This window comes from Arvicanthis niloticus, chromosome 17 (assembly GCF_011762505.2).
Source record: "Arvicanthis niloticus isolate mArvNil1 chromosome 17, mArvNil1.pat.X, whole genome shotgun sequence".
In the NCBI taxonomy this organism is placed as follows: Eukaryota; Metazoa; Chordata; class Mammalia; order Rodentia; family Muridae; genus Arvicanthis; species Arvicanthis niloticus.
The window spans coordinates 32,133,330-32,160,349 of NC_047674.1; the positions used below are offsets into that span (position 1 = coordinate 32,133,330).

The window sequence follows — 27,020 nt, forward strand, 5'->3', positions numbered from 1 at the left end:
GTGTGTGTGTGTGTGTGTGTGTTGTCATTCAGATTAGGTTAGCCTCTGGGCATGCCTGGGGAGGGAGTCATCTAGACTGGGTTATGATCTAGACCAGTAGGTCATTCTTTAGTGACAGGTTTCTGAGGGGAAGGAACAGCCAATCAGAAATGAAAGAATTTAGGAAAATGGGGTCAAGAGGCCTTGCACAAGCTTATGTTAAGCAAAGTACACCATGTTCTAGACAGTTTTCAGGGGGAAACAGGACAGTCAGCAGAAAACTGTCACACAACAGGATAAAGTCAGCAGGAAGTTAAACAACGTTGCACAGCAGGAATACAGGATATCGCCTGTGTCACAGAGTAAGCGTTCAGCAGCCTTGGGACTGGTAATCAAGGTTCTTGAAGGGTGGAGAAAGTTGAGATCTCAGGATCCCCAAACAGCAATTCCTCCAAAGACCTGGCCCCAGGCAGTCACCAGCCTTGCCAAGCATAAACTTGGTTTTAGACAAGGTGTGATCTGACAGCTCACATGTGGAGGTCAGAGGTCAGTTTTCGGTGCTAGTCTCTTTTCTTTTCTTTTCTTTTCTTTTCTTTTCTTTTCTTTTCTTTTCTTTTCTTTTCTTTTCTTTTCTTTTCTTTTCACTGTGTGAGTCTCCAGTATCAAACTCAGGTTTTTGGCTTGGCAGCAATCACCTTGCCCACTGAGCCAGCTCATCAGCCTCCTACCTTTTAAAGTTATTATTATTTTTTTTTTTTACTTTTGTGAATGTATGTAATGTGTGTGCGTGTATGTGTGTGTAATGCTTGTGTGTGTGTGTGGTATGCCATGTGTGTGAGTGCCCTCAGAGGCCAGAAGAAGATGCCAGAGTTGCAGTTATAGGCAGTTGTGATCTACCTGATATGGAAGATAAAATTCAGGCCATCTAGGAGAGTGGGTTCTTAACTGACAAACTTCTCTCTAGTTCCTTCCTCTCTCTCTCTCTCTCTCTCTCTCTCTCTCTCTCTCTCTCTCTCTCTCTCTCTCTCTTGTTGTTATTGATTTTTGTTCATTTGATTTTTGGGATAGGATTTCTCACTGGTCTGGACTTACTCATTTGGTATTTTGGTTGGCCACTAACCCCCCCAGAGGTCCACCTGTCTGCATTAGTGTACTCTATAATACCAGGATTTTCAGTGGATATTGGCTATGGGTCCTCATGCTTTTAGTAACAATGTTACTGACTGACAATATCAGGAGGTACAGAGAACACCAGTTTATCATAGGCAGGGGGTTGTTGGGGTGAGTTGGTGAATAGTGCCTCTCCCAAAAGCAGTCTGGCCACACACTCTGCTCCCAGCCCACCCAGAATCCTCTTTTCCAAAGAGCCTATGGTGTTCACTGTGTGTGCTAAAATAGGAAATACATCCTAACATGCTTTCTTCACACCCATAGTGCACAAGGACTGAAACCAGAGTGCTGGCCAGGAAGAGTAGCGGGGCTTTAACCTCCTTCCTTCCGGGGTCTAAAGGTCAAACCTCATATCTGAGTCAGGTAGGCCAGGGAGAGCTCAGGTACCCATGATTGCTGAGGAAGGCCCTTGCCCAAAGCCATGATGTATGACTGGCTTTATTTGGTTCTGTATAAGACAAACATTGTCCCAGCTGAGCAGGATTTAAAACACAGGAGCCAAAGGCTTGGCTTCAGTCTCTTCTATCCTCTGCCTGCTTTGGAGTGGCTTTGGTTCCTCCTGGCCTTCTCCCTCCTCTGCTCTTCCTGCCTGACTTCTTAAAAGAGGAGAATGTAGAGAAACAGATTACAGATCAATGATGGTGTCAATTCCCATGAGCTCAGGAAAATACAGAATTTAAATCAAGAAAGAGAAAGTATATTTACAGGGTATCTTTTTTCTTTATGACCCAATGCTATTAGCAATCTTAAACCCAGGAGCTGGGGACTAGGGGGTGGGGGCAGTGCAGTGAAGGTGCTTAAAAAAGAAAGAGTCTGCGGCTAGAGAAACAGATTCATGGGTAACTGTTTGCCTCACAAGCCTAAGGACCTGGGTTTCCTCCCTGGAACCTGTAAGTGGGGCATTGTGTCAAATGCTTATAATCCTAGCAGAAAAAGGCCAACAGGCTTCTGTGGTTTTCTGGCCAGCAAGCCTACTTGGTGAGTTCCAGGGCAGTGAAGGATTCAGTTTCAGAAAACAAGGGGGTATGATGCCTGAGGAATGACAACCAATGATGACCTCGGACCTCTATTTTACAAGAGTTCATGAGTATGTGTGCATGTGTGTGTGTGTGTGTACATGTGTGTGTGGTGGTAGGTGCCTTTACCCACTGAGCCATCTTGCCTTGTTTTTATGTTTTTAGACTGGGTCTCTTGTTGAACCCTGATCTCCCTGATTTAGGTAGATTGGCTGGGTACCAAGCCCTCAGAATGTTCCTGGCTCCGCCTCCCTAGTACTAGGAAAACAGGCACATGAGGCCCCGCCCAGCACTCTCCACAGTTGCTGAAGATCTGACTCAGCACACTTTACCCACTGAGCCATTTCCTGGGCTCCTGGTAGCTGCTTTTCTTAGCCAGTCGGGAGTTATAATCACCTGTACTGGTTGGTTAGTCTTTTGTCAATTTGATAAAACTGGAATTGCCTGGAAAGAGGAACCTCACTCAGTTGAATAATTTTCTCCATCAGATTGGTTCATGGGTATGACGTGGTGACATTGTCTTGGTTGATGACTGGTGTAGAAGGACCCAGCCCACTGTGGTCAGTGCCGTACCCGGGCAGGTGCCTTTGGTTTGTGTATAAAAGCAAACAGTGTTCCTCTCTGGTTTTGGTTTGAGTTCCTGCACTGATTTCCTCATCTATGACTGTTACTTGGAAGTGTAAGAAGAAATCAACCCTGTTCTTCCCACATTGTTTCTGGTCAGAGATTTTTTGTTTGTTTGTCTTGTTTTTTAATTATAGCAGTAGAAAGCAAACCAGAACCCCAATCCTGTCTAGCTGGGAAAATCCTAGAGGGTCAGGCATAGCATCCAAACAAAACAACAACAACAACAACAACAAACCTTGCTCAGAACCTTTTTTTGAGGCCATAAACAGACTCCCCAGGTACCTGTGTTCTAGAAAAATGTCAAACACCATCTTTGCCACCCTGAGGAAGTTTCTAGACCTGCTTGCCAGATATCAGAGAGCTACAGGCCCATAATCCCTTACTCTTAAAATGGGAGCACCTCATCTAGAGGTGCTCCTCCTCCTATGTATCCTGGAGTCACACATACCTCATTCATAATTCTTGCCTTACCCCGCTGCCCAGGAATCAGGGACAGCCTGGCTACAGGCTCACACTGTAAAACTCACTCTTTGCACATAGTAGGTCTGGTGGACACCTGTTAAGATGGCAGGTACTTTTGTTTGTTTGTTTTGTTTTTCTGTCTAGGAAAAAGGAACTGGAACAGGGACACATGGATACTGGTAGAAGCAGAGACTATTCATTAAGAAAGACAGTGTTTCCAAGCAAGGAAATGGCCGGAGCTTGGGAAACCATCAAACCCTCTGAAACCCAGCAGAAATGGCCCCTATTCTACCTGAGAGCCTGAACTCATGCTGTCTTTCTACCTATGGCACTGGAGCCTGAACTATCTATCCTCAGAGGCCCTGTCAGTCATACTGCTGTCCTTCTGTCTGTCTGCCCGTGGCATTAACAACTCTTCTAATAAACTTTTTATTTCATTCTTTTTGTGTTTGTTCAATTTTATTTTCATGTGCTTTGGTGTTCTGCCTGCATGGTTTGTCTGCGTGAGGGTGTTGGATCACCTAGAACTGGAGTTACAGACAGGTGTGAGCTGCCACTCAGGTGGTGGGAGTTGAACCCGGGTCCTCTGGAAGAGCAGCCAGTCCTCCTAATCCCTGAGCCATCTCTCCGTGCCCTCTAATAAACTTCTAATGCAGAGGCATGATGTACCTCAGTGGGTAGCCCCCTAACCTCAGACCTTTCATCCTATGGCACCATGTCCTTCCCCATCCTGCCTCCTATTGGATGAGATGCAGCCCCTTCCCCACACATCCTGCGCTGTATGGGTTAGGAGCACATTGGACAGGAATGCTGTCTCTGCTCTGAGATGCTGGTATAACTGGCCTGGCAAGACTGGGGATACACTAAGGAGATACTGTGCTCCCTCAGACTGTGGACCCCTCAAATTGAAATGCCCCAAGAATCTCATGTTGGGAAAATAAAGAGGCTAATGCCTATGTCAGATAGAGGACCAACTTTTCCCCTGGAAATATCTGTAATGTGTTGGATCCTCTTGAAAGAGAATGGAGTTGATCGTGGGCTGGACCCCAGGCTCACTGGGGAGGCCCAGCTCCCTTTGTCTCCTTTCAATGTGGCCACACTGAATAGGTCCCCCTGCCTTTCTTTTCACTATTAATTTGTCTCTTTGAATTGGTTAATTGAGAGTAGGTGGCTGAACTTGGCTAGTTGGGACTGCCAGAGGCATGGGAGTCCATCACAACAGGAAACTATCCATCTGGGACGGCACTCATCCAGGCTGGTGGCTCCTCTGCCCGGTGGCTGATGCAGCCTGTCACCCGGGGCCTCAGCTGGGGCTGCTGGGGCTAACCTCAACATGTTATAGGCACATGTTGTGGTCTAAAGGGATTTCCAAGTGCTTGGGTTTTTGTTTTTCTTTGTTTGTCTAGGAAAAAAAATACTAGGTCCATAGTATCCATGTGCACCAGGGACACATGGGTGGATACTGGTAGAAGCAGAGATCATTTGATACGAAAGACAGCGTTTCCAAGGGAGCGAGTGGGCCAGAGCTTGGGAAAAAGGTCAAAGGCTTGATGACAAATGCTCTACAAAGGATGGCACTTTTATAGCCAGGGTGGTGGGCTTTGGGTCATTCACATAGAGAGGACTGTGCCCGCCCTACGCTCTGTCTTGTGGAGCCCTAGGTCAGAGGGCTTTTTCTGTCACCCCCTTTGCCTTTGGTTTCTTTTATATGCTGATTTTGACCTCACTTGTACCTTACTTTTTCATAATGTGGCTTCTCCTTGAGAGTAGTGTGTGTGTGTGTGTGTGTGTGAGTGTGTGTACACTCACACACACACTCACACACACACTCACGTGCCTTTGTGTGCTTGGAGGTGGGAGTTAGAGGGTTGAGTGAGGGTGTGGGAGTGATGGGTGGGAATTGAAGGGTGAGGTATTGGTATGGAGTGGGAAGTGGGGTATGGGGTTGAGGCTGTTTTTGTTTGTTTGTTTGTTTTGTTTGTTTGTTTGTGTCTTTCTTCTTCCCAGCCTGCTGCTGTTCCAATAGAGGCAGGTGGCAGAGTGAATACCACACAGTGTCTACCCCCAGGGTTTTCACTTCCCTGTGGTCTTAGGCCTTGAGATTTAAGTCAAAGGGATGGAGAGCCCTCTTTCTCCGTGACAGTGTCAAGTCATCTAGGAGACAGTAAAAATACACCATGACAGTGTTCATGGATAAAGCAGATTCACTTATCTGACACATCCTAGAATCTAAGCTCCTAGAATAGGCCCAGACCCTGCTGGCCACTGAGAATACAAATACCACAGGGAAGATCCTCTGTCTCCACCCTGGTCCCCAGTCAAGACTTTGCCCTGGAATCCTTAATGAGCTAGGATCACCCACCTGTCCTCAATAAGTCAACTAAAGAAGCAAATGGAAAACTAAGCAAAGAGATGTATTCACTAAGGCGACAGTAGGAAGAGGAACAAATGAAGGGGCCCAGCAGCCATGCCTGAAGTCCATCCTCCAGATGCTGATCTGAATCAAAGGTAAGAGTGTGTGTAGCCAAGCCCTGCTGGTCCAGGCGCTGCTCCAGTCCTGGAACAATGGCCAGACAGAACCGTGTGGGATCTTCCCTGGGGAAGAAAGTTCTTCCTGTCCCAGGGACACCAGGCTTTCCCTCCACAAGCATGAAATCCAGGGCGAAATCTTAATTCTTTGGGGATTATTCTCACAAGAGTCTGGTAGCCAGAGACAGGGCCATGGATGTCTCCAAATGTCTCCCTACTGAGAAACAGGCTTGGAAAGGTGGAGGAAAAGCAGGGGTCAGAGAGGAGGGAGCAGCTGTGTGAAGGACATTGTTTACACTACCAGGTTTTAAGGCTTTGGTTGAGCTCCAGGACTAGAATCTGAAAACAGGGTCTGACAGGAGATTTCAGCATCTGCTCTTGATCACTGCTGGTTAGCTGGGGGTTGGGTGATAGGGGGTGGGGGGTGGGGTAGGACTTGAACATGGGGCAGGGTATCTCCTTATAGATACATGCCTGGAACCTCCAAAGTAGGCTGGGGCAAGTGTGGAAGATGGTCCCCCCTTGTTATCTCTCAGTCTAAATCTTTCCTTTCCTTCCCTTCTCTTCTCTCTCTCTCTCTCTCTCTCTCTCTCTCTCTCTCTCTCTCTCTCTGGATTCCTGTCTCCCTCCCTCCTCTTTCCCCCTCCCTCTCTGGAAGCTTCTTTCTTCCCATCTTGTGTCCTGCCTCTACGATCCTTCCTTTTCCCTCTCTGTCCCTCACTCCTCTCTATCTCCCCTTTCTCTCTGTGTATCCTCCCTCTTGCCCCCCTTCTTCCTTCTTTCCCATTTCCTGCATCTCTGCCTTTGCACATATCCATTCTTCCAACGAACACTCAGCGTTCATCTGCACAGGTGTCAGGCGGGGAAGTTGTCTCCTTAAATCAGACTTAGCTCGGACTCACAGCCAGTGTCACTGCTACCATGCTCTGGTCACAGAAGCAGCCAGCTCAGCTGATACCCTCCCCAGCTCTTCGGAGTCTAGTCCCTTGGACACCTGCCAGGAAAAGTAGAGAGTTCTGGAAAAGCTGGCGTTTAAGGTGGTGGGTTGGTGTAGTGGTCAGGGCTTCATGTTCCCATGTGGGCAGAGTTTAAATTCATCAAGTGAAATTGTAGGATTCTAAAGGAATACGATTGTATGAAAATACCATCATACAGCTATTTCAAGGGCAAAACTGGATCTCAGGAGTATATGAGTTTCTTTTATTATACCCCAGGACAAGTTCCAGCTTGGTTCAGTTTGCATGTCATGATTCCATAAATCTGAATGGTGCCCATGGTGGCGGGACAGAGGCACACAGCTCCACGCTGTGGCTCCCAGCAGTCCGAGGTTTTCCCTCAATCTCGTCTGGACTCGTATGGAGTGCAACTGGACCATTGGCTTCAGCGTAGAAAAGAATTTCAGTATGAGCCAAAAGCAGACTCAGTATTCGCTTAAAGGAAATTTCGCTAGGCTCCGCCCAATAGCTACCTAGCAACAACTTGCATCATCGCCAGCTGCCATTACTACTTGCACCGCTGCTAAGTGCAGTAGCATATGAGGACTTCTCAGTACACACCCTTCTTCTGTTCTTTCCCCTCCCTCCTCCTCCCTTCCTCTCCCCTCCCCTCGCTTCCCCTCTCCTCTCTTTTCTGTCTGTCTCTTTCTGTGCCTGTGCCTGCCTCTCTCCCCCTCAATGTGTTGCCAGCTGGCCCCTCCCTTTCTACCTCTCTTTCTCTCCTTCTGTCCTTTTCTGCCTCCCCCCCTTTCTCTGCCCCTACCCCTTTCTAGGTCCCTGCTCCCCTTCCTTCCCACGACAAACAGCCTTTCATGCTAGGCCTGTAATATGGTATGATTTCTCAGGGGGACACCTTGGCAGGGGCCCACCAGGTGTTCCTCACTCCCACCTGTCATTTTATATTTCATAATGTTCAGAGTTTATTAAAAGATATTCCAGCATGAATTTTAGCATGAGGGTTAAGAGAAGGAAGCATGCTTGGAATGAATCAAAGGCACACCCCAGAATCTGGGTGTGGGCTTCTCGAAGGAGAGCCACATTTTGGTTTTTACAATAGCCTCACATAGGCTCTGGTGGGTTTGAAGCTGTCATCCTCAAAAGGTTGTTAAGGAACCTGGATGAGACAACAGGGTAGCTCCTGACCTATATACCTGGAAGTCACACAATAGATAAGAGCCTTAGATCACAAGGCTGAAGGAAAGTAAGACATCTTCACTCTAAACAGTTCACAGTCTTATTTGAGATTCCCCCAAAATGTCAGGGAAAACAATAAAACCCTATCCAAGGTTGCATAGAGTCAAGCCTTAAGCCTGGTTTGTTATCATTTTAATGTAAAATATCTCTATATAAAAGGAATATTATCTCCTTGTCAGTCTGGGGAAGGAATAATCCAAGTTGTCTTGTAAAGAAACACATGAAGTAACCCAGTAATGGGATTTCTTTTCCCAGGAAGCTTGTGCCAGAACCCAACCTGGGCTAGTGAGCACGCACCTCAAGATGGCCTCTGTCTTCTGTTTCTAATCCAGTTGGTGACAACTGTCTCTTTCCTTTGGTGGGGGTTGCACCTCATGGTCTGGTTCAGCCAGCTAAAGTGTGAAAAAGGAAGGATGGGCTAGAACTCAGGAACATCTAGGGGCTGAGTTAGAGGCGTATCACCCCTACTCAGGGACTATTGGCCCCTGCCAGGCTGTCTAGCATTGGTAGAAGAAAACAATCTCACACCAGCAACCTTCACAGGAAATGCTGTTGTGAGTCTGGCATCCCAGCTTCTCAGATCTGGAGGGGCTTCAATCAGACTCAGCATCTAGGAGCTGCTTTTCCTTCCACTCCAAGTCATCTTTCTCTCCTGCTTCAACAGGGCAGCAGAGACATCACCATGGCAGAGGGAGGTACCTATGATCTCGAATAGGTCTGTGAGAAGCAAAACAAGACAAAACAAAACAATAAAAACCAGAAGCCTTATCCAGAAACCCCAGTGTGGGCATCAGGTCCCTTGTGGGTGGCCTGGGGACATCTCAGCAGTTGCTTTTCTCCTGCTCTCTGCAGCCAGACACTCCTCAGATTACACTGGCATTTGGGGTTTGGGATTTGGCCACATATTTGAGTTTTTCCTCTTCATTTGCACAGAAACCCGAGCAGCTTCTGTGGCCTGATTGTGCCATTAATCATCCTGTGACTGAGCCTGCAGGCCCAGGAAAAGCCGTCCCTTCTCTCTTTTCTCTCTTTGTGGTTTTATTTATTTATTTATTTTTATTGTTTTGGTCTGCGATTTCCAGTGAGGATTGGACAAAGTCCTTTCCTCTCCTCTCTTCTCCTCTCCTCTCCCCTCCTGGCTCCATTCTCCTGAATGAGCCAGCACAGGGTTAAGTTAATTCATATTTCTCCTAATGATCCAAGACGTAGGGCTGGCAAATACACTCATCCGCATGCAAACAGACCCGTGTACGCGCGCACACGCATACACACACACACACACACACACACACACACACACACACACACCTCCCTCATGCATGCACATCTCTTTGTTCCTTCCCAAGAAGTGGTTTGCTTACAGCCAAAGTGTTAATTAATCAGGAAAAGACACACTCACCAGAGAAAATCACAGGATGGAGGTAAATGGTTTTACAGAGGTCAGAATAGTGCGTCTGTTCCTTTCTTTGCCTTTCCTTTAAAATAGAAAACACTGGCAAGGGGGAGAATGAAGGCCCCCTTTCAAAGGCTTTTGGGGCCTGACTCTCAAAGGACCTCTTCATGATGCTGACTGCTGGCCAGGTGCTGGCCACTGCAGCCATCCCATGCTGACGGGTAGATTATACGGTGTACAAGTTTTGTCCAGGACGGACATCTGCTTTTTCTCATCTCTGGCTAACTCAGGACTCTAACCTCCTTGTTCTGCAGTCAAGCCCACCCTCTTCTGTACAGGGAAGGCCTACTTGGCCTCTAGTGATAATCACACAGCCCTGCAGTGTGAGCAAACACAGGGAGTCCATTTCTTAGACAGTTTCCTTTCCCTTTTTCCCTTTCTATTTCTACAGGACTGGTCCCAAGACCCCCCACCCCCCGACCACCACCACCAAAGAAGCAGTCACATACTTCCATAGTCTCTTCATTCAGGCACAGACCTGAACAGGAACAAAGCACCGGGCTCACTGAACCCATTTGTGGTAAAACGTTAAGGTGCACTCTCTCTCCCTTTCCCTTTCCCTCTCCCATGCACTTGCACACAAACAGATTCATGTGTTTCACAGGAATCCCTGGCTGGAGTGCTCCCTTCTTGAGCATCCAGCCCACATTTCTGGGACCTGCCTGGGACTTAAGCTTCTGCAGCTGTGATGGCAGGAGTCACCATGGACTCAGCCCCATAGTTCCTGAACTAGAAGGGCTGAGCCAAGGCGCTACCCAGGACACAGCTGCTAATGCCATTCTCCTTTCCAGCTGTAGAAAATGCTGCTAACATCTAGACCTAGCTGTAGCTCTACATCTGTCTGTTGAATTTATTATGATTACTGTCATCACTATTATTTTTATTGCTATTGTTATTATTATTTCTATGCAGGAGATGAACCTATGGCCTTACATGAGCTAAGCAAATGTTCTATCCCAAAGCCATGTCCTAGTTTCTTGGTAACAATTAATTAACGAATTAATACAGAGTGCTTCTATGTTGCCTAGGCTGGTGTGGAACTCTGAGGAAGCAAGCATCATCCTCTTCCTCTTCTCCCTCCTCTCCTTCTTCCTCCTCCTCCTTTTCCTCCTCCTCTTCCTCCTCCTCCTCCTCTTCCTCCTCTTCCTCCCCCCTCTCCTCCTCCTCTTTCCCTCTCCTCCCAATTCAGTCCCCTGTGGATCTGATTCTCCAGGTACTTGCTGTTGTAGCCTTTTCTACTCACCCCCATCCCTTGATACAGGAATGCAGCTCTTACCTCAAAGAGGACAAGAATAGTTTATTATGAAGCCAAATACGGGTAACCACAGCCTGAGAACACAGATTTGAGTTACGCAAATTCCACATTCCAATGTGGCAACAGTTTCGTGAAATTTTTATTTCAGAGTAAGAGAACAAAGAAAGTCATTAGTCAAGGCACTTTTCAAATACATTGGTGGAAATACCAGGCAGGCAGGTTATATGGAAGCAGCTGTCTTACGAGCCTTTTGGTTGGTGGAAGCTAGTGGTTTGTTAGTGCATTTCAAAGGATTTCACTTGTTATTCACAAGAACCTTAATTCAGATGCAGAGGTGGACAGAATATGGCTATTAAGGGGAGTGATAGCCCAAGCTAAAAACTGCAGTTGGGCTTAGTTCTTGCAACATCCTAACCTCTCTACAGCCACTAAATTCTAATCTGTCATCACCCTAGCAGAAGGTTCTGTGCTTTTTGGAATTTCCGTTTGTGGTTTGCGTCACTTTCTCCCTTTTGGGGATACGGGGGATAGAAACCTGGGCATCTCACATACTATACAAGCATTTGGACACATTCCTGTGTACTTTGAACTTTCTGAATGGCCATCTGCTTTTCCTGTCAGGGACTCTGCAGGCTTGGGACAAAAGCAGGGAGGAATACGTACATTCCAGACAGTATCCAATTTTTGTCCCATGCCTTCCCGTAACCAAGAGCTGGAGTCCAGCCTAGCTCTGAGGGTGTGCCCTCCAGATCCTTTATGAAGGAATAGGCAGACATTTCAAATAGGGCTCCTTCCCTTGGGGAAGTGTGGTCTTGTCATTGGCAAACATCTGTGCCCTGGAATTGCCATTACTGGCACTTGGGCCAAAGGACTTGAATGCAAGTTCTGAGCCATGCATAGAAACAGCCAAGCCATCAGTTGCCCACTGTGCATTTTCAGATTTGAGCCATGTCTGTGTCTTAATCTCATGAAGGAAGAAAAATGTGGATGAGGTAGTGTGTCATTGCCCACGGGGTGATAACGAGCTTTTCATAGTTATAACAAAATACCTAGGCAGGTGGTCCTGGATATTATAAGAAAGCAAAATGGGCAAACAATGGAGAGCAAGGCAGTAAGAGGTGTCTCTATGTGGCCTCTTCTTCAGTTCCTGAAGAAGCTCCTGCCCTGGCTTTCCTCGATGATGGGCTGATCAGGACATGTAAGCCAAAATAAGCCCCTTCCTCCCCAAGTCGCTTTTGGTCATGGTCTTTATCACAGCAGTGGAAAGCAGTGGTCCTACTCCACTGAAGCTGTCTACAGGACCAGGGGACTATGCTGGCATCCTTCCCAGTTCTGCCATTCTGAACATCTGGTTGGTTGTAACTGCCATGCAGGTGTTGGAATATCTGCACGCCTTGGGAAAATGGGCTTCAAAACAAAGCAAGCAATGTAGTCCTGGGTGTTAAATGTCAGCTGCCGCCATTATGCCTCTGTTCTCCTGGCACCTGTCGGTTCTCCTTTCCTCCCAGAATCTACTCCCTTCCAGTTTTCCCAGTGACTGCGTTTGCAGCTTCAGCTTTGCATCCCGGGGACTGGTTTGCTCTCCAAGCATGATGATTTGCTTGGATGGGGTTGGTTGTTGCTCTGCTGCCCTGCAGCAGACCTGGGTCTGTAAGTGAGGAGGGAGTTCCCTTCTCTGTTAACCATTGTCCATAAAGATCCATCTTCTGCCATGGTTGTACCGTAACAGAATTTGAGAATATAATGCCGCTGCTGCTCTCCCGTGACTTAGAGCCCTGTTTTGGCAACGCCCGGGTGGCTGTGACAGATGTCTTCTGGGTAATTTTGGTTAGTAAAGTCTAAGCTGGGAAGACACAGAGCAGAGGTGTTCATCTAGTGTCTTGAGCCTGCTCACATCGCCGTGATGCTCAGGATAAACCCAAGACACAGCAAGGGGGAACTGACCTCAGCATGAGATGACAGAGCCCCTCCCATTAGCAGCATGCACAGCTGCTATGAAACACATATGTCACCAGCTGACGGGAAAGCTTGGGGTTTTTCAAGAGAAAATGGAAACAAGTCAGGAAAAGAAGAGATGCTTAGAGGGAAAACTACCATTTGATGCTCTGGTTGGTGTTTGTATTTGCTAATTACATTCATTTAACTTGCAAATATTAAAAGGGGGAATATATGATGTTCCTGTTTTGTGTGTGTAATACACTACAAGTCCTAGGCAAAACACCTAAGCATCTTAAATGATCAGTTTACTTTGGGATTTGAAAACACTAAAGAGTAAATGGTGAAGTTGCTGATTTAATATTAATGAGAGTTTAAAAGCTGTATCGAAATCTAAAAGAGAAGCTGACATTAGGAAATCTGGGGGTTTATGATAGAACTGAAGACAATCTCTGGATCACGCCACTTTTCTACACTTTGCTTTGTTGTAAAGATGCTCCGTTTGATACTCTACTAGTCACTTTGCTGTTGCTGTGGTAAAGTACCATGACCAAAAGCAATGTAAGAAAGAATTTGTTTTGCGTAGGATATCAGAGAGTCATAGCAAGACAGTAGTGGCAGGGAGCTGGCTGGTCGCATTTTTGTTGCACACAGGAAGTAGAGAGAAAACAGGAAACGGGGCAAAGCTTCTAAACCACCAAAGCCTGTCCCTAGTGATGTACTTCATCCAGCTAGCCACCACCTCCTAAAGGCTCAAAACTTCCCCAAACAGCACCAATTGAGGACTGAGTGTTCAAATATATGGGCCCACCAGGGGTATTTCTCACCCAAACTACACCAGATATGATACAAAACACGATCTCCCCTCAAAGGAACAAGAAAGAGTTAAGTTTAGAGCCAAACGTGAGTGTTGACAGCTGGGGAACAAATGTCACATTCCAGGGTGGTCACAGTTATCCCCAGTACCATGCCCCAGAGTAGTCACAGCTTCATGAAGGCTTTTTGTTTGTTTGTTTGTTTTGTAATAAAACAAAAGGAAGCCCTAAATTAAGGCTTTTTTTTTTTTTTCCAATCTAGTAGTTTGTTACGACAAAGTGGATCAGTGTGTGCTATATGTCTCAGATGCTCTCTGATGTTGTCCTCGGCACTTGGGTTGCAAGAAGAGAGTAGATATTTACATTCGAGATTGTTTTCCTTAATAGTAACAAGGATGCTCAGAGATGAATGATGGATGGGTGTGAGGGCCTGTGGTGATTTCAGTGAGAATGCTCTGCATAGGTTCATAGCTTTGATTGCTTAGTCTTCAGGTGGTGGAACTGTTCACAAAGGATCAGGAGGTGTGGCCTTGTTGGAGGGGGTGTGTCACTGGAGGTGCGCATTGAGATTTCAAAAGCCCATGGCACATCCAGTTAGTTCTCTCCCTTTTTTCGTGGTTCTTATCTTACATAAGCTCTCAGCTACTGCTCCAAAGACAGCCTGCCTGCCCACTGCCACACTCCAGCCATGATGATCACGGACCAGAGCCCTTTGGAATCATGAACCCCTCCCCCCCAATAAACTCTTTCTTTTACAAGTTGCCTTGCTCATGGTGTCTCTTCCCAGCAATGGAAAAGTACTTAAGACAGGGAGATAAAGAAAGGCCAAGATAATTTGACGCTGGGACCTGCAAAAAAAATCATAGTGTTCTAATTGATCAATTCACTTTGTAGACTCTTTAAAACAGTGTGGGTCCCCCCACCGCTGGAGACTTCAGTCCATTGGGAAAATGGTTTCATGGAGTCTTCATAGTCACAGAGAAAGCAAAGTCATACATCAAGACCCCTCCCCCTTTCCATCTTTTCAAACACGTTGTTTGGTGGGGATATCCGGTAGACCTTTACAGCAATGTCAGAAAATCTCTGCCGTTGATTTCAAGTACTGTCTGAAGACACTCTGAGCTTTTGGGTCCATGGTTAGGAAATTAGTATGTCCAAAAGGTTTTACATAGTAGACACTGGATTCTAGACCAGAGGCAGACTAAATGAATGGCTATTAAGTGGGCCAAAAGTAGCTCAAGATAATTTTACTTCAGAATTGTATCATTTTTACACTTTACAATCAGTAAGTTTTAATCAGCCAATTAGATCTGTAAATCCTTTAACCTAGGTGTTTATGTGTGTGTTCTTGAAAGTTCAGTTCACAAGTTTAACATTCAAAATGAGCCAAGAAGTGATGACTTATCCTGTTTGTTTACTCTACACCTTCGAGGACAGCCTTTTTGGTTTGTGGCTACAAGTGGCTTTCAGGTCAGCTTCATCTCCTATTGGTGACCTAGAGTATGCTTTGACTGTGAGGTTTAGAAGGAAGTGTCTGTAGAGACAGAGGGTATTGGGGAGTTGAGGAGTATACTGTAGGGGGGTTTCCATCAAAGAGGGTGTGAGATTTGGTTGGTTGGTGGTGTTATTGGTAGATCTTGGAGTTTGGAGGGCACTTGATTTATTTGAGATTGTCTTGGTGTCCATGGGGGCCAGAAAAGGGCATCAGATGCCTGTAACTGGAATTACAATTAGTTGTAAGTTGTTCAATATAAGTGTTGGGAAATGAAACCATGAGCCCAGGTCCTCTGCAAGATCAGGAACTGTTTTAACCACTGGGCCATTTCTCCATATACCTCCCCACCCCAGTCTTTTTCTTTTTGTATACAGATGCAGGAGATCTAAACTCAGGTTTTTATGCTTGAACGACAGGGTTCTTAACCCATAGTGCCACTTTCTAAACACAAGGTGAAGCCCAGGCTGATCTCAAACTCACATCTTCTTTGGCCCTGCCTCTTCAGCATTTCCTCTCTGTTGTGCTGCTATAACAATTAAACTTTGCTGAGGGTTGTTTTACAATGGGAGATTTGGTCTGTCTTGCCATTCACTTTGCGTATGTATGAGAGCACACATGTTTTGCTGCTATTGCCAAGAAGTTCTGCATGTTTTGACTGATGATCTTCTGGAGTTTTATCTCTTACGCTTTTCTGTCTGGTTATTATAGCAATTGTCTAGACATAGATGTCAAACTCTCCAGCTATACTTAAGGATTTGTGTGCACTGTCTTCTAGTTCTGTTTCTTTGTCCTAAATTTTGGAGCTCTATTGTTTGGTGAAGGTGCATTCAGAATCATTATATACTCTTCATGAACTGAACGTTTCATGTGTAACAAGCCTCCCTTTGTCTGGTAGGCTTTACTCTGAGATTTATTTAATCTGATTAACATAGCCATTTGTGCTTTGTTTTGATTAATATTTAAATTGTTTATCCTTTGTCTTTTTAACATCAGCTTCCTTGTACTGCTATAATCGAAGCGAATTACTTTTTTTTTTTTTGTTTGTTTTTTTTTTTTGGTTACATTTTTTTTATTATCAAATCATAATTTTTACTTTTTAACACAGGGGTTATAAACACAAAAATGCAGGATGTGGGGAAGGGGATGACACAGGATCATAGGTGTTCAGGGGGAGTACAGATATCTTTCAGAACAGGGTATCAGCTGGGTGAAGGTTCAGGGGACAGGTCACTATGACTCTGCCTAAGATAAGTGAAAATTATTTCATAAATATAGTTTTTTTTAATTAGATATTTTATTTACACTTCAGATGCCATCCCCTTTCCCCATTCCCCCCCACCCCCTTAGAAATCCCCTATCACATGCCCCCTTTTCCTTTTTGCATTTATACATTTTTTTAAAATAATGTTAATCATAAGCGTTATAAGTTTGGAATTGTTCAATCAGAGGTGTAACCCACTGACCGACCTAGCTATAACAACTATCTTTGACTGGTGGAGATACATGAATATCTGCCTCCCTGTCTCCCCCCTCTTTCTCTCTTTCATCACCTAGCTTCTCCTATCCTTCTTCTCCTCCTCTTCTTACTCCTTTTCTTGCTCTCAGTACTCCTCCTACCTTAGCTCCTCCTACACATCACCCTTCCTGTTAAAATGAAACTTTTCTCTCAAAATACAATTAGAGCATAATTATGCCAATTTGTACCAGTGAGGTACAAGATAGTCCTAATACCCAGTCCATCATTTTGTTGACTAACCAGCACCTCTGTCATCTATCCTAACTAAAACATTTAGTTCTGAACCTGGCTTTAGGATGAATGTCAGCTGACTACCATCCACTCAAATCTTTTCTCTTACGGTAAATAGCTATAAGTTTTCAACCCCGTCAGAAATCCAGAATGACTGAGTTAACTATAATTGTGGGAAGCACAAAGCATAGCTTCTAAAACTTAGCCAATTTATAGAGACCTCTGAACACCTGAAAAGCCCCTATACTACTGAATGTTGGAGCATCAAATCTTCAGCCTTCTGGCCCAGAATCATCTGACAGACCTTGGTGATGCAGGATTATTAAGGACTGATTACTCTGTCTAGGCAGATATAATCAGTTGACTATTCTGCATGTGTGTCCTTTTCTGGACAGTAATTTGTCTGTAGATGGAGAGAGGCAATTCTTGCCTAGTGGCTGTTACCACACAACTGGAGTAACTCCAAGGATGCTCAATTTCTTCTTAGAATCCACGACAGGAAGCTGTCAGGAGCAGACAGGTCTCTAATCAATATGAACATTAATATATAAATATTTGTAGCATCAGTTCTATGGACTTCTGATGTTTTGAAAACCAACTATCCATGTAAGGTAACCTGGACTGTTTTCTGTTAACTCCTCTCAGCTATTTCTAAGTAAAATATGGAAAGCACCCTAACAATAAACTCAAAAATATGAATTTGCTATAGTCCCTTAACTCATAGGTTAACCATCCCAAATCAGTTAAAAAAGGGCTGGGTCTAGGCATTCTATTCCTAAATGTGTTATACAGGCACAATGCCCATGAGTGTATCAATATTCATCTCATTTTTATATTAATAAGAGGCTCGTACCAATGAAAACCTTAAATTTGAGATCAAAGTAAATTTTGTACCATTTAAGAATTTATAACTTCATCTTGATAATAAGTATACAGATTTCTACCAGTAGGTTATAGCTATGCAGTAAGTCCTAGCTAATCCCCCCTGTTCCAACAAAACCACTACTTGTCCCTAGAAAGACAGACCATTATTAACCACATTAGTCCCCAAGCTCAGGGAATAGGGGCGCTGACTCTTCTTTAACTTCTTCAAGCTGATTAAGGGCGTTGAGATTTTAGAAGAGGAGTGGGGGGGAGAGTAAGTTGATAAGCCTCTGATGCTGTGTCTTCACTGAATCCAGATGGAATTCCAGGACATCAGAGGTTTGGGCAGGTCTGCTCAGTATGCTTGATGAGTAGATACACCAAGGCTGTGTATTCTGCAATATACAATTCTCAGAACAAGTTTTAGTATCAAGAAAAAAAAAAAATTTCCACCCCCAGGGCGCTGACATTTTTTTTTAAAGATGTTGGTTCTGAAGACTTTTTTTTCCCCGCTTCTTAAAATTGGTTGTAGTATTTACGTTTCATATTTTATCCCCTTAGCCTACTTCCTCCCACCACCCAGAAACCTATCCCATCCCCCTCCTCATGCTTCTATGAGGCCATGCTTCTATGTGACCACACCTACCCCCCTCACTATCCCCTCCCTGCCCTCACATCCCCCCCCCCCCACTGTGTGTTCATTCATTCATTTTTCATTCATTTTTTTATGGGACCAAGAAACTCCTCTCCCACCTATGTCCGACAGGGCCATCCTCCCCTACATATACCTCTGGAGTCTTGGGTCCCTCCCTATGTGTTCCCAGGCTGGTGGTTTAGACCCTGGGGGGCTCTGGTTGTTTGGTATTGTTGCTTTCCACCTGGGGTCAATAACCCTTTCTGCTCCTTCAGTCCTCTCACTAAGTTCTCCATTGGGAAACCCCTGATCATATCAGTGGTTAATTGTGAACATTGTCCTCTGAGTGTTTTAGTCTTTGGCTGACCTCTAAGGAGACAGCTATATCATGTTCCTCACATTATGCACTTCCAGCCATCCACAACAGTGTTTAGATTAGGTGGCTGTACATGGGGTGAATACCCAGGTGGAAAGGTCTCCTGATGGCCCCTCCTTCAGTTTCTGTTCCATGTTTTGTTTCCCTATTTGCTCCCTTGAGCATTTTTATTTCTCGTTCTAAGTAGAACTGAGGCATCCCCTCTTGGTCTTCCTTCTTCATGAGCTTCATGTGGTCTGTGGGTTGAGTCTTCGATAATCCAAGCTTTTGGGCTAACATCCGTGGAGATATGTTTGTGTAACTCTCTTCTTTTGGGGTTTTTGGAAGATTACTTTCTTGCTTTTTCTAGGTTGTAGTTTCCCTCCTTGTGTTGGAGTTTTCCACCAATTATTCTTTGAAGTGCTGGATTTGTGTTGAGATACTGTGTAAATTTGGATTTGTCATGGAATATTTTGGTTTCTCCATCAATAATGATTGACAGTTTTGCTGGGTATAGTAGTCTGGGCTGGCATTTGTGTTCTCTTAGGGTCTGTATGATATCGGTCCAGGATCTTCTGGCTTTTATGGTCTCTGGTGAGAAGTCTGGTGTAATTCTTATAGGTCTGCCTTTATATGTTACTTTGCCTTTTTCCCTTACTGCTTTTAGTATTTTTTCTTTGTTTTGTACATTTGATGTTTTGACTATTATGTGGCGGGAAGTATTCCTTTTCTGGTCTAAACTATTTGGAGTTCTGTAAGCTTCTTGTATATTTATGGAAATCTCTTTCTTTAGGTTAGGGAAGTTTTCCTCTATAATTTTGTTGAGGATATTTACTGGTCCTTTTAGTTGGGAGTCTTCCCCCTCATCTATACCTATTATCCTTAGGTTTGGCCTTCTCATTGTGTCTTGGATTTCTTGTATATTTTGGGTTAGTAGCTTTTTGTATTTTGCATTTTCTTTGACAGTTGTGTCAATGTTTTCCATGGTATCTTCTGCACATGAGATTCTCTCTTCCATCTCTTGTATTCTGTTGGTGATACTTGTGTCTATGACTCCTGATCTTTTTTTTAGGTTTTCTATCTCCAGGGTATTGTCCCTTTGTGATTTCTTTATTGTTTCTACTTCCATTTTTAGATCCTGCATGGTTCTGTTTAATTCCTTTTCCCGTTTGGTTGCATTTTCTTGAAATTCCTTAAGGGATTTTTGTGTTTCCTCTTTAAGGGTTTCTATCTGTCTACCAGTGCTCTCCTTAAGTTCTTTGAGAGTGTTATTTATGTCTTTCTTAAAGCCCTCTATCATCATCATGAGAAGTGATTTTAATTCTGATTCCTGCTTTTCTGGTGTGATGGGGTGTTCAGGGCTTGCTCTGATGGGGGAGCTGGGTTCTGATGATGCCATGTAACTTTGGTTTCTGTTGCTTACGTTCTTGCTCTTGCCTTTTGCCATCTGCTTAACTCCAGTGCTGCCTGTACTTGCTGTCTCTGACTGAAGCCTGTCTTTCTAGTTATCTAGCTTGTGTCTGATCTCCTAGGGGTCCAGATGTCTCTGTGATCTTTTCCAGCTGCACTGATTATAGTGGTACCTCTAGGATGCCTCAGGATATGGTGCCTCCAAGGTAGTAGTCCAGCTAGGTGTCTGCTGTTCTGGGTGCAGTGTCTCCTCTAGAATATCTCAGGATACGTTGTCTGAAGCTCTGAGTTCATTTGTTCCTCTGTGGATCTGGATTGAGTGGAACTTCCAGTGTGTCTCAGGTGGAATCCGGGGTCCACACAACAGCAGACCTGGCAGAGGTCTGATCTAGGCCTCAGATCTGAGAACTAGTTTCTAAGACACTGTCCAAGTTAGAGCGCCTGGGATCCCTGCTTCCTCTGGGTTCTTGGAAGTTGGGGACAGAGCTGCCACCCAAGATCTGCTCAGTGCTCTGGCCCAGACCGGAAGGAACCAGTGTTCCGGGCCAGGAGTAACTTCCTGGGTCCTTTTGGTTCCCAGTTACTCCCTGTTTAGGGCGGGCCCTGCTGTCTGCTTACCTAAGATACTGCCTGAGTTCGAGCACCTGGGATCCCTGTTTCCTCTGGGTTCTTGGATGTTGGGGGCAGAGCTGCCACCCAAGATCTGCTCAGTGTTCTGGCCCAGACAAGAAGGAACCAGTGTTCCAGGCCGGGAGTGACTTCCTGGGTCCTTTTGGTTCCCAGTTACTCCCTGTTTAGGGCAGGCCCTGCTGTCTGCTTACCTAAGATACTGCCTGAGTTCAAGCACCTGGGATCCCTGCTTCCTCTGGGTTCTTGGATATTGGGGGCAGAGCTGCCACCCAAGATCTGCTCAGTGTTCTGGCCCAGACAAGAAGGAACCAGTGTTCCAGGCCGGGAGTGACTTCCTTGGTCCTTTTGGTTCCCAGTTACTCCCTGTTTAGGGCAGGCCCTGCTGTCTGCTTACCTAAGATACTGCCTGAGTTCGAGCGCCTGGGATCCCTGCTTCCTCTGGGTTCTTGGATGTTGGAGGCAGAGCTGCCACCCAAGATCTGCTCAGTGCTCTGGCCCAGACGGGAAGGAACCAGTGTTCGCGAATTACTTTTAAATAGTATATGTATCTTCTGTCAATCACTTGTCTTTTAATTGTTGAGTTTATAATATGTGCTTTTATATAATTACTGGTACATATGAATTTAAGTCAAACATTTACATTTTCATTTCCTGTATCTATTTTTCCTTTCTCTAGTTATTTTTATGTATGAAGGCATGTGCATATGTGTGTGCAGATACACATAAACATGTGTGTGTGTGTGTGTGTGTGTGTAGATAAGAGCACAGTCTTGGGTGTCACCCTTAGGAATACAGTCTACTTTATTTGAGACAGGGTCTCTTCATAATCTAAAGCTTTCCAGTAGGCTAGATTGGCTAGCCAGTGACCTCTAAGGATCTGTTTGCCTCTGCCTACCCAGTCCTGGGGTTTCAAGTATGTACCACAATTTCTGGAATTTTCACATGATTTCTAGTTATAGGACTTAGGCCCTTCTACTTGTGAGGCAAACAGTTTGACAACACAGTATCTCTCCAGGCCTCTGTAGTTCCTTATGAGTTATTGCTTTATCAATAGTCATCTTAGTGACTATCTTTAGTTGGTTTTAGTAGTGGGTGTTACATGGTAGTATATTATATATGCATAATATAGTACCGCCTACTATTTACTGTCTAAATTTTACCAGTTTGAGTAAAATGTAGACAACTCCTTCAAGTAGGTTCTTTTACTTTCCCAAGTTTACAGTATAATTGTCTGAATAGTTCCTCTGCACACTGTAGAATCATAGAAGTCAGTATTATAGTTTTAATTACTAACCAGAATTTAGATGATGAAAATTAGGGGACTATTGTACATCATCTTGAGTTTTTATTTTTATTCATTCTCTGAGAATTTCATATGCGCATACAATATATTTTGGTAAAATGCATTCTTCAAGCTCCACCCCAACTCCTCCCAGAGCCCACTCTGATTTCTGTCTGTCTATTTATCCATTCTGATATTTTCAAAAGCATTTATTGTATTATATTTTAAAGATGTATTAATTTTTGATGATGAGTATGTGCGTCTGTCTGTGCATGTGAGTACAGGTGTTCCCAGAGGCTACAGGCATCAGCTCTCCTGGGGCTGGAGTTACAGATAACTGAGCTGTTTGATGTGGGTGCTGGGAGCTGACTTGGGTCCTCTGGAAGAGCAGTGAGCACCGAGCCATCTGTTCAGCACCCATTCTGATTTTTTTTTACCTTCTTCTTTATTCCTTTCCAATGTTTGAAGAGTTCCATGATGTGTGGAAAACTTACCTCAGCCATTACTTTCAGATCAGACTGCACTGATGGTGTCAGAATGACACTTCCCTTTATCTTGGGATTCCTCAATTTCATCTTCATCCTTGAAAGATACCTTGTCTGAGCAGAGGATTCCACATTGCTTTTGCTTGTTCTACACTTGGAAAGTGTTGTAGCATTTCCTCTCTGGCTTTGTTGGGGAATGAGTGCTATTTGGATCACACTCCCTGCCTGGGTTGGCAGAATTGCTTTTGCTGCTCTCAGGACTTTTCCTTCGTCTTCACTTTTCAGAAAATTGACAAAGATACCTTTGGGAATAGATTGTTTGGTTTTTATCCTGTTTAAAGTTTTCTTAGATTCTTGCATCTCAATTGAGCAAATTTGGAAGTTTTAAGCCAAGATTCTCCTCTCCCCTCCTTTCCTCTCCCCTCTTCTCTTCTCCCCTCCTTTCCTCCCCTTCTCCCTTTCTTTCCTTCCCTCCCCTTTTCCCCTCCCCCTTCTCCTCCCTTCCCCTTCTCCCCTCTCTTTCTCTTCCCTTTCCTTCCCCTCCCCTATCTTCTCTTCTCCCTTCTCTTCTCTTGCCTCTTCCTCCTTCCCTGCCTCTTTCCCACCTTCCCTCCTCTTCTTTTTATTCCTCCCATCCTCTCATTCTCCTCTCCTTCCCCCACCTCTTCTTCCTTCTTCTGTGTTTATATATTGTGTGTGTGCACTCATACCTGTTGGTAGTTGCACTCACCTGTACATGTACATGTATACAAATGCCAGAGGTCAACTTGAGGTGTTGTACCATATCACTCTTCCTCCATTTTTTTTTTGACACAGGGACTCTCATTGGACTCTACTCTTGCCAGCCATTTTTGCTAGATTTATTGTTCAGTCAGTCCCCAGAATCTGTCTGCCTCTGCTGCCTCCAATGCTAGGGTTACAGACACATGCCACTGGACCCAACTTGTACCCATTGACCATTAAGGCTGATAGAGTGTTCTGTGGGTGGAGCCTGTTGGTTGGAGTTTCTCATGGGTGGGGCCTGGGCACTCTCACCTTGAGGGGCTAACAATAATAATTAATAATTTATTGAATATATTGAATTCATTGAATGTATTTATTGAATTTATTGAATAATCATTAATAATTAATTGAATTGTCTTTGCAATGACTGCTTTAAAATCTTTAAAAAATTATATGTGTTTCTGATCTATCTATCAATCATGTGTGTGTGCACGTGTGCACATGTGGTCTATGCATGCATGTATATACCACAGTGCATGAGTGGAAGCTGAAGAACATGTGAGAGTTTCTCTCTCTCTCTCTCTCTCTCTCTCTCTCTCTCTCTCTCTCCATCACGTAGATTTTAAATATTGAACCTAGGTTGGGAGAGTCAGTACTGAGCCATCTTGTCTACCTCTATTTCAAAATCATCACCAGATAATTCAAACATCTCCATCATTGGTATATACTATTTATTACTTGTCTTTATTATTATTATTATTTTTTAAATCCAAGTCAAGATTCTAATGATTCTTGCTGGGATAGGTGGCTTTAAATTGAGATCTGGATGGTTTTGATACAAATTTTGAAGCAGAGGTTACAGGAGGCCTTTATGGAAAGTTGGAGTCTAATGTTACTCACAAACAAGTGGCATGCAGGTTATTCCCACGCATTTCCATCAACACCCATGATGGTAGAAGTAGTAGTGCCTATTCCTGATCCTTACGAGATGGTACCATATACATGGGAGTTGGTCTCATTACTGCTGGGAAGTGGTGAAGGAGAGAACTCTCTATTAGAAAAGGGAATGCCTCATGGGGGTTGGGGGAGGATGCTCTCCTAATAGAGGAGGGGAGGATGCTCCACTAGCAATTGGAGGATGGGTTCGGTAGGGAGGGGAGAATGGCTTCACTTCAGAAGTGAGGATGCCTCAGTTCTGTCAACAGGAGCTCTGGCATCCACATGATCTCTCCTGGCACAGTGGTGGGGCCTCCTCAGTGCTCAAGAGTCCTGGAGTTTGGCTCAACCTGTTCTGATGTTGCATGGATAAGGCTAGGGCACGTTTCTCTGGCTGCACTGATCTCTGCCAGGACTTGCTGGTGTCAGTGGAAATGAGAACACTTGCTCTCTGTGGTGTATGTGTTTCTGTGTTGACTGGCAGCTCCTGTTTTTGTGTTTGGGAAGGGGTGTGTTGCAAGGCTTTAACGCCTTTATGCTTTTGTTTCTAACCCCTAGCTTTTCCTACTACACGTCTGGAATATATAAAGCAAGAAGAAACTCCATGGTATGTGCTATTATACATTTTCTCAGGTACCAAGACCACCATCCCTTGTCTCCTCTCTACCTTTGGACTCCTCTAATACCTGTTTTACATACAGTAGTTCTAGGCGTGCTCAGTATGAGGATCTGGGGCAAGCTCCATCTACTTCATCCCTCTAGAAATGGTAGAACCTGAAGCCTAGAAGTCGTTTTTACACTTTAAAGCTATTCTAGAAAAGACAAAGCCAAACCACCCTACAACCACACCAAGATGAACACCATGTGACAGAAGCCACATGTAATTCAACAGCCTAGAGCAGAGGTCAGAGAGATGGCTTAACCACTAAGAACACTTGTGCAATCATTCAGACCAGAATTCAGATCCCAGAACTCACATACAGGCCTGTGATTCTAGCACCTGAGGCTCACTGGCCTCCATCCTAGTTGAGGAAAACATGAGTCTTAGGTTCAGAGAGAGAGATCCTACCTCAAGGCTATAGGCAAGGAGTGGTAGAGGACCCCTGATGCTCTCTTCTGGTTTCTACATGCACAGACAGACAGATCTCTCTCTCTCTCTCTCTCTCTCTCTCTCTCTCTCTCTCTCTCTCTCTCTTTCTCTCTCAGACACACACACACACACAAATCTTTAAAAAAAAAGCTAAAAATATCTTTTTCCTTGAAGAAAAGTTTGTCTCCATATATATGTTAGCTTTTAAAGCAATATAATATAATATAATATAATATAATATAATATAATTTTACAACAGTTTAGAACTTTTTCAGCACCCTTGACTGTCTAGATCTGAGTACATGGACCATATTTCTTAAGTCTAAAAATCTCTGTATATTTGTTATGGCAAGTGCATCAGGAATCTTTGTTTGTATTGTTTAATATACATGTCTTAATTCCTCCTTCACCTTCAAAAGGCATTTTATTGTCCGTAGAATTCTAGTATAAGATGTTCCCATTTTTTCTTTGTCTTAGCTCTTTAAACATATCATAATTTTACTTATGACCTGTGCAGGTTTCTACAAAAAGCCTTCTGTGAATCTAATCTGTTTCCTTCTGTATATTTATAGCACATTCCACTGTGGTTAGACTAAATGCCCCCCCCCCCTTCTGTATTTATACTTCAACATTATAAATCTGACATGTCTGCATTTTTAGGTGGGTTGGACTGGATGGATTTATCTGTTTAGTGTTGGGGAATTCTGACTTTTAACTCAGCATCTGTTACAAACTTTGGGAAAATTTTGAGCATCTTGTGTTCAAATAGGTCTCTCCAACTCCACATTGCATGATACGAACTGTTCTGTAGCTTTGGGTACCCTGGTTCCACCTGTTTCCATTTTTTTCCTTTCTTTTTTTCTGTTCCAGTTTGCATAATTTATATGTACCTGTCTTGAAGATATTGATTCCTTACGCAGCTATATTAGTTACATTATCAAAACCACCAAAGCACTTTCAACTTTATTAACATATTTTACTTTGTCATTAGCTCTTGAGTTTTATATATATATAAAACTCAATATATATATATTCCACATTTCTACTAAAGTCCCCCACATGATATACTTTCTTTCATCTTTTCTCTTGAGGGCTCTAGATTTTTTTTTTTCTGTCATGCTGGACTTAAATTCAAGGTCTCGAATTTGTTAGAGAAGTCTCCACCACTGAGCTAGACTGTCCACCTTTCTCTTTTGAGCTTTTTTCTTGGAACACGTCAGCTGTTATTTTAACTGTCCTGTGCGATGGGCAATAGACGATAGAGTCCACATCTGTGTCATACTGGATGGGCGCTGGTCTTGATTTTCTTCGTTGTTTCTTTGTGTGTCTAGACATCCTTTAAAGACCCTTCATTTCAATTTCTCATTTCCATGAAAACACAAACAACTTGAGGAAAAACACATTTTATCTCTGCTCTTGGTTTCAGAGGGTCCAACCCATCATGACAGGAAAGCACTGGATTAAAGCAGTTTGTGTGGTGGTGGTCTAGGAGTCAGAGAAGCTGACTGGAAGAGCTCAGCTGGGTCCCACTCCCTCCCTTACTTCATTCAGAGACCTGGCTCACTGGATGGCACTGTCCCATCCTAGGTGGCTTTCTCGCTTTAGTCATTTTTTTGACAACACCTTCATAAAAACACCCAGAGAGGTGTCTCACTATCTTCTAGGTGATTTTTTACCTAGTCAAGTGCACAAAGAAGTGTAGACATCCCAGGATGATGGCTATTCATGTAGCTAGTGTTCATCTTTAGGAATGGTTATCTTTTCCTACCCCTGCACATTTTAAAGGTAAGGCTTTAGTATGAGTATTCGGGGTAATACGCTGAGGTGTATTGGGTCCTTATATTGTTTTAGTTGTTTTCTGCAGTCTGAGATTTCCATTCTTCTAGTGTCATCCTGTCTTTAGGATTATTAAGGGTTATTAGGACATACTCAACCATAA

The 27,020-nt window shown here is 44.2% G+C and overlaps 1 long non-coding RNA gene across 1 annotated transcript; it reads left to right on the top strand.

Annotated features, from left to right (window-relative positions):
- Positions 1–378: 378 nt before the first annotated feature.
- LOC143434783 (uncharacterized) lies at positions 379–3,691 on the top strand. The gene is made up of 2 exons (XR_013104540.1): positions 379–525; positions 3,399–3,691. It is a non-coding gene; the product is annotated as an uncharacterized LOC143434783 (long non-coding RNA).
- The last annotated feature ends 23,329 nt before the right edge of the window (positions 3,692–27,020 follow it).